Source organism: Pogonomyrmex barbatus, unplaced genomic scaffold (assembly GCF_055798465.1).
Source record: "Pogonomyrmex barbatus isolate J1 unplaced genomic scaffold, ASM5579846v1 scaffold3, whole genome shotgun sequence".
Taxonomy (NCBI): Eukaryota; Metazoa; Arthropoda; class Insecta; order Hymenoptera; family Formicidae; genus Pogonomyrmex; species Pogonomyrmex barbatus.
The window spans coordinates 6,054,007-6,072,601 of NW_028297127.1; the positions used below are offsets into that span (position 1 = coordinate 6,054,007).

At 38.9% G+C, this 18,595-nt stretch overlaps 1 protein-coding gene and 1 long non-coding RNA gene across 6 annotated transcripts in view; one reads left to right on the forward strand and one right to left on the reverse strand.

The window, feature by feature from the left end:
- Positions 1-1,021: 1,021 nt before the first annotated feature.
- LOC148935966 (uncharacterized) lies at positions 1,022-12,225 on the reverse strand. The gene is made up of 4 exons (XR_016139929.1): positions 12,093-12,225; positions 11,303-11,415; positions 2,617-2,707; positions 1,022-1,879 (listed from the first exon to the last, which is right to left on the reverse strand). It is a non-coding gene; the product is annotated as an uncharacterized LOC148935966 (long non-coding RNA).
- Positions 12,226-14,329: 2,104 nt separating this feature from the next.
- The window catches only part of LOC105429239 (uncharacterized), a 66,225-nt gene continuing 61,959 nt past the window's right edge, over positions 14,330-18,595 (forward strand). For 4 of the 5 annotated variants that reach the window (XM_089079919.1, XM_089079923.1, XM_089079922.1 and 1 more), the window contains exon 1: positions 14,842-15,511. The gene's annotated coding sequence lies outside the window, so the exon portion shown is untranslated. Of the gene's footprint in view, positions 14,501-14,841; positions 15,512-18,595 lie in introns of those variants that run through there. The other variant, XM_089079920.1, reaches the window with a different exon arrangement.

Genomic DNA, 18,595 nt, shown 5'->3' on the forward strand with positions numbered 1-18,595 from the left:
GTCGCGCTCGCTCGATATTGGTTATGCCAAGTGTAAACATTGTTAAACAGCATTAATCAGTTGACGTTGTAAAACAGAGGCGGGCACCTTTCCACGGTCTACGTTACGGTGGATTTATTATCTCTTATAATCTCTTATCTCCTTCCGGATAGAGTCATTAAACAATATGGGCTTTTTGTGCCGCTTTTCTTTTCGGTTCGAGTAACGCGGAGAAAAGTGCAAACGAGTCTCCATTATATCGGCCAGAGCCATGAAAGAAAATTCTAAAAGATACAGCTTTCTTGGATGAGGGAACTATACGGTTATGAATTATATCGTCTTTTATACGACAATGGATTTTGAATGGCGCTGCCTTGTATAAAAAAAAAAAAGGTACACGCGACAATGTGGGATCGAAATAAAAAATAGATTGAAGCTTTATCTCAGTCAATATGTGAAAGTTTGACTGAGCGTGACATTAAAACATAAAGCGACATTATTGTCATCTGGAATGGAGGCTCGTGGATGATGGTTTTCTGAAGGGGACAAATGCGTAGTTAATGCCGATATGTTTAACGGGCGCATTTTCGCACCGTGGGAGTTCACGTTTGACCTTAACATCCACGCCTTTATTTAAATCAGAGACAGTTGAAAACGTTAACGTGCAATTTATTATTATCAATCACACGTCATCTTACGTCGTGTGTGGGTGGTTTTAATAAATCGATACATGCGTAATCAAAGTCAGCTTTCCTGAGAATTAAAAAGAGTCGGAAAAATTAAATTGGCTGATTGTTAAGTCGAGGCCAGATCAAACAAAAGTGTAATCGAACGCAAACAACTTCCTGTAATGTATACATGTTTACTCTGTTCACTGTTGTCTCTATCACTTAACGAGATGTCACATCTATTCCTATAATTTTTATATTTACAACGAAAGAATTATGAAAAACTTACAAATAATTTTAAATTGCATTTAGAAATAATATAAAAAGTTTAGCGACGGTTTAGAATCCAGATGGAAAATTATTTAAATAAATAAGTGAAAATGTGCTCTAATAAAAATGTAAATAAATAATACATTTAATTTTTATTTATAGAACAATTAATCTCTGTATCATAATAAAATTTTGCAGAAATTATCTTGAATACTTAAAATATTTAAATAAAAAAATTGAGATATTCATCATTATTTCTTACATCTTTATTAAAGCATATCTCTTTAAATAATTTTTCATCCAGATTCTAAAATACCACACAATTTTTTTATAATATTTTTGCCATAAATAAAGATAGATATAGTATATTTTTAATTCTGAATTCAGATTTGCAGATAGAAGTGCATTGATGTAATTCTCTTTAGAACAGAGAATTTAGTATATTATATATGCATTTGTCGTAAATATGTTGACAATAGTCGTGTACTGATAATTCTTATCGATGTCACCTGTCATCGCGGCTCGATGACAGTAGCAATGCGGATAATACAGCGGATAAGTAACGTATAGCATGCTACAAGATTTTCGCTCTCGAGACTGTCACCGTGACAGCGATGGAATCCCCTGGATTAGGATCTAAGCTGGAAAGAAAACAACGGTGGTTTTGTCATTCGAGTAGCGTGTACGGCGGAAGGAAAAGAAAATCAAGGGTGCGCACATATTACGTACGGTCAACGCCTCCAACGCTTTCGCTGCATCCAGGAGAAAACGTCGTGTCTCGATATTTATGACCGTTTGCGGTTCTGTTTATTCGACGGAGAAGTTGCTCGAGTCTCACAGTGAATTATAAGTTTAACGTTATTAACGTAATCAATCCTTTGTAAATATTATACAAATTTTATAGAACTATGTTAATGAAAATTAATAAAGTAGCGTCTACAATTGTCAAGTTTACACTTAATCTGCGAAATAAAAATTGAAGCGAGACTCGTCTATTGATTTGTTTGATGCAAGATATTGATACGTTTTTCATCATTCATAATTTATATGACACATTTACTCGAGTAATCTGTCGATTTAATTATTCGAATAATAACATTATCTATCTTTTTCCTATGAATAATCATATATTTAAGCACATATTTTTCTTAAATGCAAATATTGAGACATTTATAATATTTAATAAACATATGATCGATAATGATTCAAGATTATAATTTCGACGACTATTGCGACTTTGCGTTTTTTATTCTTTGGTTCGCAAAAAAATAATTGAGCAAATATAGAGGAATTTCCTAAATCGAAATTTTGACACTATTACTCAAAGATAGTTTATTTAAATATTTCATAAACTAATAAAAATTTACTTTAATAAAGTATTCCCTTTTCTCCTATAATTCTACGTAATTTTAACATTATTTTAATTTCACGTTTTGTTCTATAATCTATTTATCCTAATTCTTGGCTCACAGAAAAAATGATTGAGTAAATATCGAGGAATTTAGGATGTGCAAAGACTTCTCGCTCTTTTCGTGCGGTCTGTCGGAACTCCCGAAGATGAGCCGAGAGCTCTTCTCGTAAAGACGGTACAGACTGGGAATATCACGTGTGAAGCTAACATGTCCTCAGAGAGCCAGGGGTTGTCTTGTGCATGTGTGCGTGTATACATGCATTTCTTTCCGTGTTATGCCGTATATACCTGATACATAGGCGCATGTACACGTTGTAAGCCCCCCGCTAGCAGTTTCCGTTGAATCTTTTCCGACTGTAAAACGCCGGTCCCGGCATATCTGTAAGCACAAAACGCACCTTAACCGACTGACAAACTCGGCATGTACAGGGTGGGATGTTCTCGAGCGTGGCAAATTAATACATCTCGTAAAGTATGAATTTTAGATGAGAACGTTTCGAGAGAAAGTTGTAGAATTTTGCGAAACATCCTTAGCGGCGTATGTTTTAACGTTTGTTTTTGAGAGAGATTTTTTTTTTCGAGTTTACGCTCAAAACCGAAACACGTTCAATACAGATTTTTTTTTGGATGTGTGTATTTTGGAGCATCCCAATCTTTCCGTATATATATATATATATGCTAACGTTGCTAGAAGTTTTATTAACAGAAGTGCATTCATGGGTAACTCCGTGTATGTACGATGTATCTATATGTTATGTTTATACAAGTTATAGAGGGATGTCGTATGTATATTATACTTAGGAGAACTGGGGTAAAACGGGAGTAAGCGGATCAAGCCGGGAATATTCGCTTATTTCGCGAGGTATAGAAGAAACCCAATAAAAACATTGGATAAAATCGAATGGCTGACACGTGACATATTTTTGTCTAAATACTACGCACATAAAATATTACATCCATTTTTTTTAATAAGACATAAATCTAATCTTTCATAAATTTAATCTCAAAGATAAAGATTATTAAACATTTGAAGCACGTTACGCCGATTAAGATCTATCATTCGAGATTCAATACTGTGATATTGAATGCTCAAAAGTCTAAAAAAACCTTTCTTTTACAATCGCATAAAAAAGGTACGGAAGGGGTTAAATGTTTTCACCACAATTCTTCAAGCCGCGCTCGATTTACATTTACAGCAACGGGCCTGAAATCGTTGAAATCCAAATTTATTTGCTGCCACGTAATCACTGTTTGTACAAAGGAAACGACGATCTCGACTCAATGGTAAAGAAAGCGTATGATAGCGGTCTTCCGACGGAGATCGAATGTAACCCGATTCGAGCGATTCAGCCCTCTGTCAGAGTATAACGAAGCTCTTTCGATTCCACTCGCATCTCCGACGTGCCCGAGGAGAGTATTCTGTGCCGCGCGTTTAGTACAACATTTCAGTTTCAAACGTATACTGAATTCCCGATACGCTGAAAAAGTATCACCATGCGCCGGACAATGCGCCTCTCGTAATCTGGGAATGGGCACTGAAACGCGGCGCGAAACGAGGGATTTCCCAAAACGTCAAGTTTTTCGTCTTCTTTCGCTTTACATTTCCGTGCTAATTCACCGCGCGTTAATTATCAACATTTCATTCGCAACGTACAACGGAAATCTGTCGTGCCAGAGACGGCATATAATTCCGTGAACGTGTAACAGAACCCCGTTTCTCTGTCGCAGATTTTTTTCTCCACTCATCCCCAGTCCCCCCCCCAGTTTCTCCGTCCTCCCTCCCTCTCACCCTCTTGTTTACCGCTAGTCGCTGCATCATTAAATCTGGGACGCGTCGACTTCCACCGCTTTCGAGCCATTTGAGAACTCGCGTATTGTGCATTCTGTCCTGCATGCAGATATTCGTAGTTCTCTGAGCTCGCCACTCGACTCTGCCGACGACCCTTTCTCAACCCCTCAACCCTTTCGCGTCTCTTGGAATGAATAAACGGGCTTAGCGACTGCTAGGAAGATGGAGAGAGATGGAGAGAGAGAGAGAGAGAGAGAGAGAGAGAGAGAGAGAGAGAGAGAGATGCTTCGCCATCAACTGATGTTTGCTCGGGAATCAACGGGATTTTTCGCGGGATGAGCATTCGAGAGAAAAAGCTTTTATCAATTATGCCGTTTTATTTTATTTATCACCGCTACCCTCCGCTAACGCCCGAAGGAAATGTAGCATAATTCTTTCATCAGAAAAAATATATAGCCCACAACCGTTGTCAGACGTTACAAACGTACTCTGCATTTAAATGCAAGCAGCTGCTAGTACGCGAATTGATTGTAAGGAACGTCGACACAAGTGTCAGATATTGATCTATGGAGTGTTTTTAACGAGAGCGTCCTCTTGTTTCAACGTCTCTTTCAATTAAAAAGAATCATCATCATCACCTGCTTTTGCGAGACGTTTTAATTAATATCTTCACGCTTCGCTTCGATCGCGCGATATCGAACAAGTGGAAAATACGAACGGGCGACATAGATCATTGTTGAGAAAGAAGTTGAGATTTTTTTGGAACGTATAAATATAAAAATTATATCGCAATCTTTTAATGCCCAGATAATTTATTAATGAGCCAGGAGCATGACAAAAAAGCGACATTACGCGCTTTTGATTGCACAGCGGTTTCTTCCTTTAATTCATAAATTTATATCATAATCCGAGAGAGAGAGAGAGAGAGAGAGAGAGAGAGAGAGAAAGAGAGACGGCATCATGCAATTTGCATGTATTCCCTTGCCGTTATATTAAGCGGTTTCCGCGTTTCAATGCCACGCGGGGCGAACCCGTTCCTTTCACGGGGAAAATCTCTATTTACTCAGGTACAGAGAACGCGAGCTGATGTCGCGACGAGAGGAGCAGGAGAATAAAAAAATGTCTGTGTATGTCGGGCACCGGGCGCTCATTTTCGTGCCATTCATATCGGTGAAAACGGAGGGACAGGACGCTGGACGCGCTGTTGTTTGTCGCATTTGTCATTTGTACGTCGCGCATCGTGCTTCAACAATTCGCAAAACTGCATTGTTGATCCCGGTGCAAATGCCATGCGACGCATATGGGGTGAGGGGGGGGGGGGGGAGGGGGAGGGGGTAGCGGCGGACCGCGCATAAATAAGCGTCGAGAGGCTATTTCTAGATACGCGAGAACGGGCACGGCGTGTGTACGTATGTATCTGTATATGCGCGTGCAGTTGCGGCAATGCATATCAAACGCGTTTGAATTTTTAGCGTAACTGCCGCATAAACCTGCGCTTTAAGCAGCGGACCGAACGAGTGATAAATACGCGAAATAACGAGACAGATATATATATATATATATATATATATATATATATATATATATATATTCTCTCTTCCTCTCTCTCTCTCTCTCTCTTCTCTCGCAACGTCGAGCCTTGTGGATTCAACCCCGACGAGTTCATACGCCACTCAATGGCTTGAACCACCCCTTTTCGGGAGCAGATATACGCGATCGCGAATAATTTCGTTTCCCGGGTTTTAACTTCGTCGTCCCGCCCTGACCGACCTCCTCGAGCGCCCGGACGTGCCGTCGGTGAAATTGTAACACCCCTCGAAGCCACCGGGAGAGACTCGAGATGTTTGATGCGGGAAGCTCGGAAGGTTAAAGCCGTACATGTACATATGTACGGTATGTACTCATGTATGTACTCGTACATGTACGACCGACCAGGTACCGCGGTCGACACCAGCATCGACGCCTTTACGAGCGCTACGTGTGTTCGTTCGAGACCCCGTAAGACGCCCCTCGTCTCGTACACACCCGTACACACAAGTGACGGGAACGTATGGGGATGGTTATGGTGGGTCCGAGGTTGATACCTTAACACAGGACCGGCGCCATTTGATTGGGCGTATCGAGGTGAGGTAGGTAACGATAACGATTATCGTTATAGCCTATTCAGTATCTTTGACTACGAAGTGTTAAAGTATTCCGGGCGGTCGGGGTACACGGGGTGATTATTGCACGAGGGAGGAGGCCGGTTTCTTCCTATGACCACGGTAACACGTGCTAGAATTCGTGATTGGTCCACGAACTCGTCCGCCGCTCGTCGGCGGATGCTTTTATTTATACGGCCACCCTCGTCAATTTTAATCCAACAGTCAGCGCGAGCGGGATGTTTTTTTTTTTACAGCTCATGTTATATAAATGAGGGTAGCCTCGAATAGCGTCTTATAGCATCGCGATCAATATATCGCCGACTGCGAAAGAAATTTCTCTCTTTTTTCTCCCTTCCTCCCTTAATCTCCATTTTATTCTATCTGCTCTTCAATCTATCGTCGCAAGAATCAAAATTGATTTTCAAAGCTTCAACTGTAAACTCGATGTCTCGATGGCTTTATCCTCGTGTATATAATTCTCGTAGCAAAGTTCCGTACTTTTCGTAAAACAAAAGTCCTCGAGTGACTCCAACCAAGCGAGATAAAATGACAATTCCGGGTTTCTGCTTTAGTCTCGTCTCATCCCATGCGATGTAAGCTCGACTTAGTTGGCTTCGCAAAGCCCCGTGACGGGTTTTCCCGTGCTGCGAGATACCGTTTGCTCGAACAAGTTGGGCGATTAGGTCGACGAACCCTTTGACCCGCGTTCAATTTACTATAAGTAAATTCATACGAATCCTTTAACGCCAATTCCGCGATTGCTTTTTGTCTAATTAAGTTAAGCTTTTACCTTTGGATTGCATTTTTTAGAGACATCAGACAATCAGTTCAACATTTTCTTTTATATCCTCCGCATTTTATGAAGCAATTAATCTTTTCGTGTAATCAAAATTGACTTAATTCGTTATTGATAATCTCGTAATTTCTGCAGCCAGGAAATTAGAAACTTATTTCTAATCGCGAGTCTTTAATTCAAATCCACGGAGACGCGATTATCCCGAAGAGACACGACCTTCGTTGCACCCCATGCGTCCCACATTCGCATTAATGAATTTACCATAACCGTGGAGCTATCCGCACGTTCCAGGAGTGGAGGCTCTCAGGGGCAACGTAAATACTTCACACGGACAAATGTCTTGCTGCATTTTTCACATCGTTCATACTTGCGCCACCAACGAGACTGCGTTGTTCCTCTACATTTTTAAAGAGGAAACAACCCGCAGCCAGTCTGCGGCGGAATAGAGCTTTCCGAATCGCGCGTGAATCCCCAGGTGATCCTCCGTCGTTCTTTTCTCCGAGTGTGCAAGTAAGGCGACTTTAAAGCTGCGGGCACGAGCCTGCTCTCTTTCGCTTTTCCGCTCACAGCTAGCCTCGTTTGAATCCGTCGCCCCCGATGCCCCGGCACTTACCTCGGCCACGTTTCGCGAAAGGAAAAGTCGTAGCTGGATCGAGGATCCCCTCAGATTGGCCACTTTTGTTCGAACGGTCGAGAAAGCATCCTTTCTCTTTTCGCCACGGCGTCTCGATTTGCGTCTCCGCCAAACTGTCTCTTTAAACTGTCCTCTCCTAAAGTCGCGACCCGTCCCCGAAGAGATATTGCGAGAGTGACGGTGGTCCTCGAGACGTGATCCTGTCAACCGTCTCGCCAGTACTGCACCTAAGTCACTTGAGAGTCATGGCATTCGAGCGGAATTCATGCATGAGGAAGTGATACGAAGGAGTAACGTTAACAAAATTTTACATATCATTTGCATCTCCACGAGCACATTTTACATGGAACGTCGCGATGTAACTTGTTTTCTTATTGTGATGAAAAGTCGTATTTTTACTTATGGCTCCTGCTGGTTCACTGCAGCTGCTTTGAATTATGAGGATAGCGAGAAACATATGATGAAAATTCTTGCAAAATAAATTGCGGAAAGAGAAGCGTTTTGAAATAACATTCATTTAATAGAATATTTTCATTTAATAGAATAGATTTGTATAATATAATAAAAATTCTCTTTTTGCTCTGTTAGTCGATAAATAAATACATATTTAAAAAATGAATGTCTAATCAAGAATATACGATTATTTGTTAATTAATAGAGCAAAAAAGGATTTCGATATACAAGTCTATCGAAAATGTTATCTTATCGAAAACCATTTCTATTTTAAAATATTTTTCAAGCATTTTTATCACATGTTTTCTCGCTTCTGGTGTTATAATGGCTGTGAACCAATAGAAGCCTTATTTATCAGTATATTATTTCTCTGGATTTTTCCTGGCGCTCCCATGAGTTTTGGTGAACACAGTTATATTCTTCTATATCCTCTTTTAAAAGGATAAATAAAAAAATATTATTTACAGAAGACAATTAAATTAGACTTTAAATCAAATTTAACCATCAAAAGACGCATTTTTATTTTATTGTGAGCCAGAAGAAACTATAGGGAAAAAATGCTTGAATTGATGAACCGAAGTTTATCTTCCGGAAATAGCGTGTTAGAAAAACTAGTCGACTTAAAGCCAACTAATTGGAAGGCCGCGATTCTGCTGCCTCAATTCCGCGAGTAACTGAGCGGACGAAAATAAATGGTACGGTGGAGGTTGGGTAAATAGGGCAAAAGTAGCAGAAAGATATTGAACTGGGCAGGGCCACTCCGCGTAGTCGAAGCTCACGGAAATTGCTTGAAATGAAAGAGGCCAACGACAACAAGTTATTTCGTACCACATTCAGTCCGTCAAATAGCTCGGAAGAGCTTTCTTTATGGTAGCGACAGTAGCGGCCGCGGCATCGAGAGAACAGAAATTTAAAAAAGGATCTTTTTATTTATTTATTCTTTTATTTATTCTTTTTATTTATTCTTTTTTTACTTTACGGTTTGTATGATTAGCTAAGTCTTTAAACGTCTTTAATACTAATATAAGAAGGCGCATCTTTTTCACCAACGTGAGACGACGATGCAATATTTTTCCTCGTGTTAGGACAAAAGATATATTTTTCCTGTAAAACTCTATCGAAACGTAAAAAAAAAATTCTGTTTTCTTTTATTTTATAATATTATTTTATAATATTATTTTATAATTCTTTTATTTTATATAAAATTAAAAATATAGAGAACTAATGGAATTGATTATTGTTTCGCGATGTCACAGAGAAATTAAAAAATATAAAGCTAAAAAGGACTACTGTCGTAAAAACTGTGTTTTTTTTTGTTAATATTATATTACAGTTTGCACGATACATTAATTTATTTTTAAAAATACGTAACGGGTATATTTTTCAGCGAAGTAGCGCGAGGAAGATTCCGCATAAAGATTTCTTGATACCCGACGTCATTTCTTCCGGCGTGATAACAGTTTCAGAATACAGGCGTATTTTTCGCCTGAGAAATTCGTTGATTTCGACGCCAGCCGATATAAATATACACGGTTTCGCATTTTACGACGTTAAAGAAAATCGGTCAGGCAAAAGTGCCGATATCTCGCCGATGCCGCCATGGAGGTCCTGCCTTCCTTCGCTTTTCCAGCCGCGCTTCCCTGCCGTCTCTCCTATTTCTACGTCACCCATTATGAACGCGATCCCGTCAAGTTACGATGTTAAGCGCGGTAATCCGTGTAACGCGACCTCGGAATGGGGGAATATTGTGTAAAGGCGCATTAGACACGCGTACTTTGACGAAAGGACGACGCCGAAAGCACGAGGAGCGTTGACAAAGTTGAGATAGACATCGTGGCAGCAACGCTACTACGTCACGTCTTGCGCAACGTCACTATCTTGCATGCAAAATGTATAACGGTCCATGCAGCTACGAGATGCCGCGGCGAAATAATGCTAATTTATTCGGCGTGCATATTAGAGAAGGGGAAGGAGAGGGTGAGGAGGGGCGGAAAGGGGGATGGAGGGTCACGCGTAATAAGATACATCTTATCTCTCTCAAGGATGCGAAACTAGACAATTCCGTATTTCGGTGCGCTACCGTGGGACACTCCACTTCAGAAACACGACTGTTACGTAGTGTCATACTATTTTTTTTTTTTTTTTTTTCAAAGTGAATGTTAGAAAATACAGATGGAAGGATTTCAGTTTCGCAGAAGGATCTAAAAATTTGGAAGTCAGATCTGAAAGATAATTTTGTGGGACCATTAAAATAATTATGTAGGACGTTCAAATTGATTGCTGGAATATAAAAAAATTTTACAATAATATCGTACTTAAACGACTTACATAATAATAAGCAAATTATTTTACATTATTTTTCAAATCTGATCCAGCCAAATTTTTAGATCTTTTAGTAAAATTACTCTACGTTTGTGTGTGTGTTTGAGAGAATAAAGATATTGAAGCAAAAAAATTGCATAAAAAAATAAATATATAAAAACGGCTCAACAGCTCTCAACTCTTAACAAATTCTCCCGACAACAATACAAGAGGATGTTAATTAAATAAAAACTACAAAAAACTATTTTACATACTTGAATTGCAATTGAGAATGTGACATATACGTGGCAAATTATATTATAATAACAAAAGTTCATGCTGGAGCGAAATATAAAATTATCATGGCACACATGAATTCACTTTTGTTCTTGAAAAAATAGTGACTATGGCGAAATGCTATGTATGCGCAGTACAATCTATTCGTTTTAGTCACATTGTGTTCTACTTGCTTTCCGCGTAAATCTACATACACGAATGTTATCATATGGGATATAATTTTAATATTTAATATAAAATTACAGTTTAAAAGTACAGTTTATATTCTATATATATGAAAATTAAATAATAAATATTTATAAATTCACATTTATATATGTGTTGTATGTAAATTTCATACGTATATAATATTTTTATATTCTGATTATTAACAAAAGAGGTCAAAATTAAAATAATTTAAATATTTTACTTCGAATCCATGTAATTAACGTAAACTTAACTTTTTTTTCTTCATGTGAAATAATAAGTAACGATGTATCGTCAATCGAAGCAAAATTTCAAAAAAAGTGCAATTAAATAAAACAGATCAATTGTGAAATTAATCGAAATTCAATACTCACGACGTCGCGACTACCAATCCATCCAGTCCATCTTCCGCTGCAATTATATTCGCACTGGTGTTCGAGAACGATTCGGAAGCGTCTCTGCCTCATTCCATGTCGATTGCATTCCACTTCGTTTCGTTCGTGACACAAATTTGTAGGATTGCAATTTAAACAAAGCCAATAATTCACGAATTTAATACACTAGACACTACAAACGCGCGCTGGGCGCACGCTATTTTCTTCTGACATCATATATTTTTCAATTAAATGTAAAATTAGATAAATTCTATCAATTTGTGTTGCAATTACAACTACTTCATATTATGAAGTATCTGTCGTGTAAATAAAGAAAATTATTTACACTATCATATATTTTTAATATTTATTATATTTAAAGTATTTTATGACCGATATTAATTGCGTAAGATAAAGAAGATGTATTATTTAGATTTGTTAAAAATAAAATTTAATTGTATAATATATTATAAAAAAATCGAGTATTATTAATCTCGTGTCTTTTTTCCCTCTTTTTATTAATTGCTCGTATTTGCAGAGAGAATCGAGTTAACTGTATCTACATTAAACGCTTAAATTGCGGTTACATAACAACGAAATAATGTCACCATAAAATGAATTGTTTCAGTTAAGGAATAATCGTAAACATTTAACACGTTAAATATTAGATTACCATGAAAAAGGCACAGACAAATTAACCGGGAAAGGAATGAAAGATTAAATATAAAGAATTAGGAACAGAGAATTTCTTTCGATCAATAACGAGAACATCTTGATATTTCTTAATTACATATCGAAAACATGGTTTGCCACACGTCGACATTTGAGAGATTCTCTATTCCTAATTTCCTATTTTTGATCTTTTCCTCCTTATTCGTGTCACTGTGTCTGGGCTTTAGCAAGCGTAATGTTGATGCTCGCACAGCGAGAGCGCGTAGTGTTATGAAGACACGTTCGACCCCCCGCGTGAGTTTGACCGAACGTACGCGCCTACGACGCACCGGTACGGCGAACTTTATCTGTTTTTGTATTGTTTTGAAGCCAAGTGAAAACACACGCCGTTGAATGGCGCGTGTGTCAAGAGACGCACGCTCGCCTCAAGCATGCCAGTGTCTCGTGCGCGCGCGACCGGTCTGTACGTCTTCGCACTCGGTACGTTGGCCTTACTTTTTTAATGAAAACAAAGGGAGCGAATGAGAGAGTCAGGCGCCGTAATTAGTAGCACGAATTTAAACTTTACATCGTTATATCGAAATTTGCTTGAACTAAAAAAAATTATAAGAATATCCATTATACGTTCGTTACATGAACATTCTTGTAATTTTTTTGTATAATTTTGGATGAATTTCGATATAATGAAGTAAAGTTTAAATTCTTCGCTCATTAATTACAGCGCCTGGTTTTTATTTACTCCTTCTTTTGTTTTATTTTTTAATATTTTCGAGAGCCCTTTGTTTATTTATTGTTTTTAATATTCTTTCGAGACGATATGGAATACTTGGCATACTTGGTGCCATTTCTTTACATTTTTAAAACGGTAATTTTATATTTATACTTTTTTACGTGCTGAATCTTCTTGTCGTAGAAAATAGGAGTTGCGATTCGATGTTTCGTGTAAACAAAGTATTCAAAGATTTTTATAGTGATTAAAGTGATGAAATGATGATTAATTAGACATCCGTGAAGCGATTGTTTATCAAGTAACGATCGATTGAAGAAACGACTCGAAAATAAATATTTAAATTGTTATTTGTACTATCACGTTAACAGTAATTTAAGATTAAGACAATTCGGAGATAAATCATTGGGTTTATGCGACTCGGAAACTGCTTCGACTGTTGGTGTCCACACAATTTTGCCCTTCACGAGTTCCAGATGTATCGCACGAATCGTGTCGAGCGATGGCCGAGGAAAGGCAAAACCAACGGCGAGAAACGCGCCGGAAACGAAGTTCCCGTGAATGATTTAAGAGATGGACAGAGATTCGCCCTCGGATTCTCGTGGTTTCGCGTCCTTAACCGCTCATCGTAATTTATTTATAATAACGCAAGACTTACGTAAAACGGACACACGGTGACATTATTACAAACGGCAGCGTTATTTTGACGCATGACACCCACACCAAGTCTTTGTACCCTAAAATATACGCACGTGCGTCGTCATCGACGTCGTCGTGGGTCGTAGACGTGCACAGGAAGATATAAATACTAACGCATCACACAATTAATCGTTTCCAAGTTAAGAAAAAAAAAATCGATAAATTAATTTATTTTTTATTTTATTTTTGAAAAAAATTTTGCATTCACAATAAAAATTATTTAGGTCTTTAGGTGTGAAAAATTAATTAAAATGGATAAATGACCAGCAATATCGCATATATTTTGTATCTAATCGATATAAATGACAGAGATAGAATTTATATCCGAACCATTCGTCAAATTTAGCAAGAAAGTGGCGCCAAGTCAGATAATAACCAGTCACATTTCTTACAAAAGTGACTGCGTGATCTAAGCTATGAGACTTAAATTTTTTTATATATATTGTTAGAATGTTGCCGCTATAAATTCTACGTATGACAATTTTCTGGCAGATACAGAAAATAGCGATATATCTTAACTGTAACATTTCAATAAAAAAAAAGTTAGACAAATAAGCGTCAAGCGCAATAAGAAGGCAACCGGTAATGGTAAATTTTGAAGAAAAACTTTTTTAAATAAAACTTTATTATATAATATTATTTAGCTGGATTAGCGAAATATTCTTTTGAGAGTTATATACGTAATGAAAATATTAATTGTTAGTTTGATATAAGTATAATTTTTCACGACGTCCCGCTCGAACGGTACTGTATTTCCAATTTGTCACGAGTTCGAATAATTTTCTCGCGAAAAAGTTCGGAGGGGAAAAAGATCAAGATTATAACGCGTTCGCACGTATATGTATACAGAACTTGAGAAGCGCGTCATTACATGTAAGCGTTACGGAGGATAAAACGATATGGACGCAGGAGGTGGTAAAGCGAGGAGAATCACGGGAAAGAATCGCGAAGAGGAGAAAAGCAAGAGCGGTACACCAAGAGACGATTACGAGAGGGGAAGGATCGAAGAGACGTAATATAAGGGTAAAAAAGTGGATAAGGAGGAGGACGAAAAGAAGAAAAGGATGAAGGCTCTTTAACCGGAGCGCTCCGAACGACAGGTGAGTCCCTTGGCGAAGGTAGGAGAGCCATAGTTTCCCGAGAGGGAGCACAGAATGAAGGGGCGAGATGGGAAAGTGTAGGGGGAGGGGGAGGCAGAAAGTACGTGGGAAAGAGTGCAAGAAACAGAGACGGAAAGAGAGAGAGAGAGAGAGAGAGAGAGAGAGAGGGAAGGAGAGCGAAAGAAAAAGGAACATTGTGTTGGAAAACAGAGACGAGGTTAGACTTGACGAGGAGAGGCGAGCGAGACGCCACGAAGATACACGAGCGCAGGGACGAACGCTCGGCTCGGGAGGGGGAATGTGGGGAGGGGATAGGAGCGGCTCTGCGGTGGGGATAAGCACGCCGGCGCCTCAGTCCTGCGGTGTCTGTTGAGGCGTTCGGTTCGTTGCGTGTTCTTCACTTGAGACAAAAGCGTCCGACTCTTCTTTCGACTTAACCATCCGTGTGAGAAATTGCTCCTGGTAGGGAAAGAGAGAGAGAAAGTATATCATCGTTCGTTCGCACGATCGCGATCGCCTTTTCCTCGCGACGTCGCGTCGTTTCTAGCGACGAGCAGGGCTAGTCAACCGCGGTTTTAGCGGAAGTCGACCGTATATATATTTATATATATATCTCTCTCTGTCGCGCGCGCGCGCGCGCGCGCGCCCCCGCCCCCCTTGTACGTACAATATCAAGTTGTACGAGACGCGACTGTACCAGCTGTGGTGACGCGATACGCTCTCGAGGAGGGCGGTAGGGAAGGGGTGGGAGGGAGTGTATTATGCGTGCTCTGTGTTCTTCTCGTTTGTAATCTCTTCTGTTCTGTGCACTCGGGTCGCAAGCGGTTAAATCCCGTGGTTTTCTTCGCGATTCTCTCCTGTGTGCACCGATGTTTCCTCCGCCGAGGCCCCGTTAGCGCGAGTGAACAAAGGGAGACAACGAGGGAGGCCGACAGCGGACGCAAGAGAGAGCGAGAGAGAGGAGCTACACCATAGAGACATCGTATCGATCGAGAGCTGGTCCTACTTCACGTGAGTCGATGAATTTTGTTATATACTATTGCGTATGTCCACACATCTTCGTGCCTACGTCTTCGTCCGGTGACACAAGGACGGAGAATGGGACGCTCCATTTTCCCCCCTTTCCCCGTGTTACCGTCGTCGGCTCGGTTTAACGGGAGATCCTCAGGAGAATGGAGGAGCCCCACGTGTGATGAACACAATAATGCTCGAAATAATGCTCCCCCGGGAACAGCGTCGCACAGATCGAATGATGACCTTTGTCAGTAACTGTTCTTACGCATCGAATCAAGTTCACGATCGCGCAAGGAAACTCGTTTCTGCCTCCCTGCAATCCGCCTATTTCTCCGAACATCAACACCGGACGCGAAACATTCAAGTTACGCGATACGTCTGGATTTATTCGACCGTTTATTTAAATTTGTAAAAAATTTCGATGTTGAAACGGCAACGAAAAAGTTTAACTTTCAAATATTATTTCGAATGTTATCTATTGTTTTATTACTACTATCGACTTGTTCTTGTCTGATAATTTTGTATTAGTAATCTTGCTGGAATATTCACATGCGACGTTTGTTTAAAGTCTTCAATAGCAATGTTGATAAAAATGCGCACTGTATTTTATTTCACGCGAGATCGTAAAATTTCATTTGCGCGTATTTATATTTCATACACTGTACAATTTTAACGGTTGTATTTATTAAAGAGAACTTGCCCTTCGATTATTTAAATTTGCAAAAAATTGGACATTGACAATGGTAACAAAAGAGTTTAATTTTCGAGCATTATTTCAGCGTTAAACAAATGTTATCTATTGTTCTATTATTACATGGTCCGTGTGCTGCATTATATTATGTTCTGTGTTACATAATTAAACATTATTATCTATTGTACTATCCGCTATCATAACGGTGAAAAAATATTACTAAAAGCGAAATTTACATGTTAATGGTATGAATTAACGGTAATTGCAACACAATAATGTTGCGATTACTAGAACTGCGCCACAACTTTTCAGCAAAAAGAGGAAAATATATATATATATATATATATATATGTGTGTGTGTATATGTATATGTATATGTATATATTCAATTAATAATTTAAAAACTTGTAACTTGTACATTCCCAATACTTGAAAAATGTGAAAGATCAATTAGATACACACTTGCAACGGGAAATACTTAAAATCACGCGAAAAATTCCAACTCTCGTTAAAAAACGCTCAACGCTCGATATATGTCGTCATTTTTTTGCATTTAAAGAATGCTGGCTTCATGGTAGAAAGCGAAACGTTTGCGGATATCGAGGTTATCTTGTACTTTTTTTTTTTTTTTTTTATTTCTATTTGACTTTCCTGGCGATTCTTCCTTTCGACGAGACCTCTCGAGAGTCCCCGGTAATTTCCAAGACGTAACGACGTGACGAACAGGCGCGTCCGAATGCTTTTCGCCGAGGCGCGTTCTAACGGTCGTAACGTTCGTTCCTGGGCGCGATGCTTGCACGTGCTCCTCGTTCGCGAAAGCCGTCGGTGATAATACATCTTCCGGGACGATGGAGATTATGGCGCACGACGGGGCGTACCGTCGCTAATTAGACACGCGCCCTCGAGGCCGCGTCTCCGCGTAATATCTCGAATCGTATTTTTATTGCACGCGAGCTCTAATTAGGATAGCGAGACAAAAGCTGATGGTAATCCGACGAAGGTAACGAATGTTTAACTTAAAGAGATGTGCCTCGGTCTAGGCAGCTCAACCCGCGAGATGCTCCAATTTTCGTTTCGCGAATTCACCTGCTCAAGATTTCGCGAGAGTCGATCGCCAAATTTTTCTGCAATGTCTCTTTTTTTTTTTTGTTACTAGGAAAAATTGGAATTCTTAGAGAATCTGTTTATGCCTTGAAAAATCGGACAATTCTCAGAGAATTTGTTTGTGTTTTCAAAAAAGAGGGAATTTTTAAGGAATTTTATTAAAAATCAGGGAATTTTTTAAGCTTCTTTTTTTAATATTTTGTTCTTGTATTATGGTTGGGAGTTCACTGACTGAATTGTTAACGATAACAATGAACCCATCTACTCTAAATGTCGGAGTGAATGGAGAACATCACTAATTTTACTCGTTAATACAGTATTCATATTGAAAATAATTTCATGCAGTTTTATTTAATGATGATGGATATTTATTTTAATAGTTTTATAAAAATTGAATTTTGTTCCGATTATACATCGTAGTTTTCCAGTTTTTGAAAATAAAGTTTAACAATTTTATGCAATATGAAATATTGATTTTTTTAAAGTCTATAACTTTTTTCAAAATTTTTGAAATTTAATTAAAATTCTGAAGTGATTCTTAATTTTATTTTTTGATTTATAAAATATTAACGATTTTGCACAATAAATATGTATTTATTTGTAAGATATAAGAGATTTAAAAATATTTTTATTCCACTTAAGAAAAGTAGGAAAATCCTCGAAAATCAGGAAATCTTAGGATTTCTCGGGAATTTTTCTCTCGAATTTAACATCCTGGACGAGTTAACAAACGAAGTTGTCAACGTCCTTCTTTCAATCGGCGTTTCACACCGCGGGGTTGAGGTATCAATGAAGAGAAGAGCGCTTATCGTTACGTTCTCCAATCTCTCGCTTTGTCGACATCACGCTGACCACTTTTTTTGCAACTGATGAAGTTCGATGGTACGATTGACGGCGTCGCTCGTTTGAAGCGTCGATCAATACTTACGATTGCCTTGGTGGCATGTTGTCGACGTCCAACTTTCTACGCTGCGCCGCGTCTATCCCGGATCGATTGACGGAATCAACGCTTTCGACGTGTCGTGTTAGCGAACTTTGACGTCGACGGATGTTCGTTTCCGTTTCCGCAAAATCCCGCGGACACTCGCCGCGAGATAAAATCGCGACTTTGTCGAAACGACTATTAATAATCTCGGCAAATTTAACGTTGATTAATCCTCGTGAGTCTCTTCGGTTCGATTACGCGGACGCGAGAAAAATCGTCGTGACTGTTGTCAGCTTTCAGCCTTTATCGGAGAGATTCAGAAACAAAGGATTAAAATATTTAGCTCGAGTTAATGTTTAAC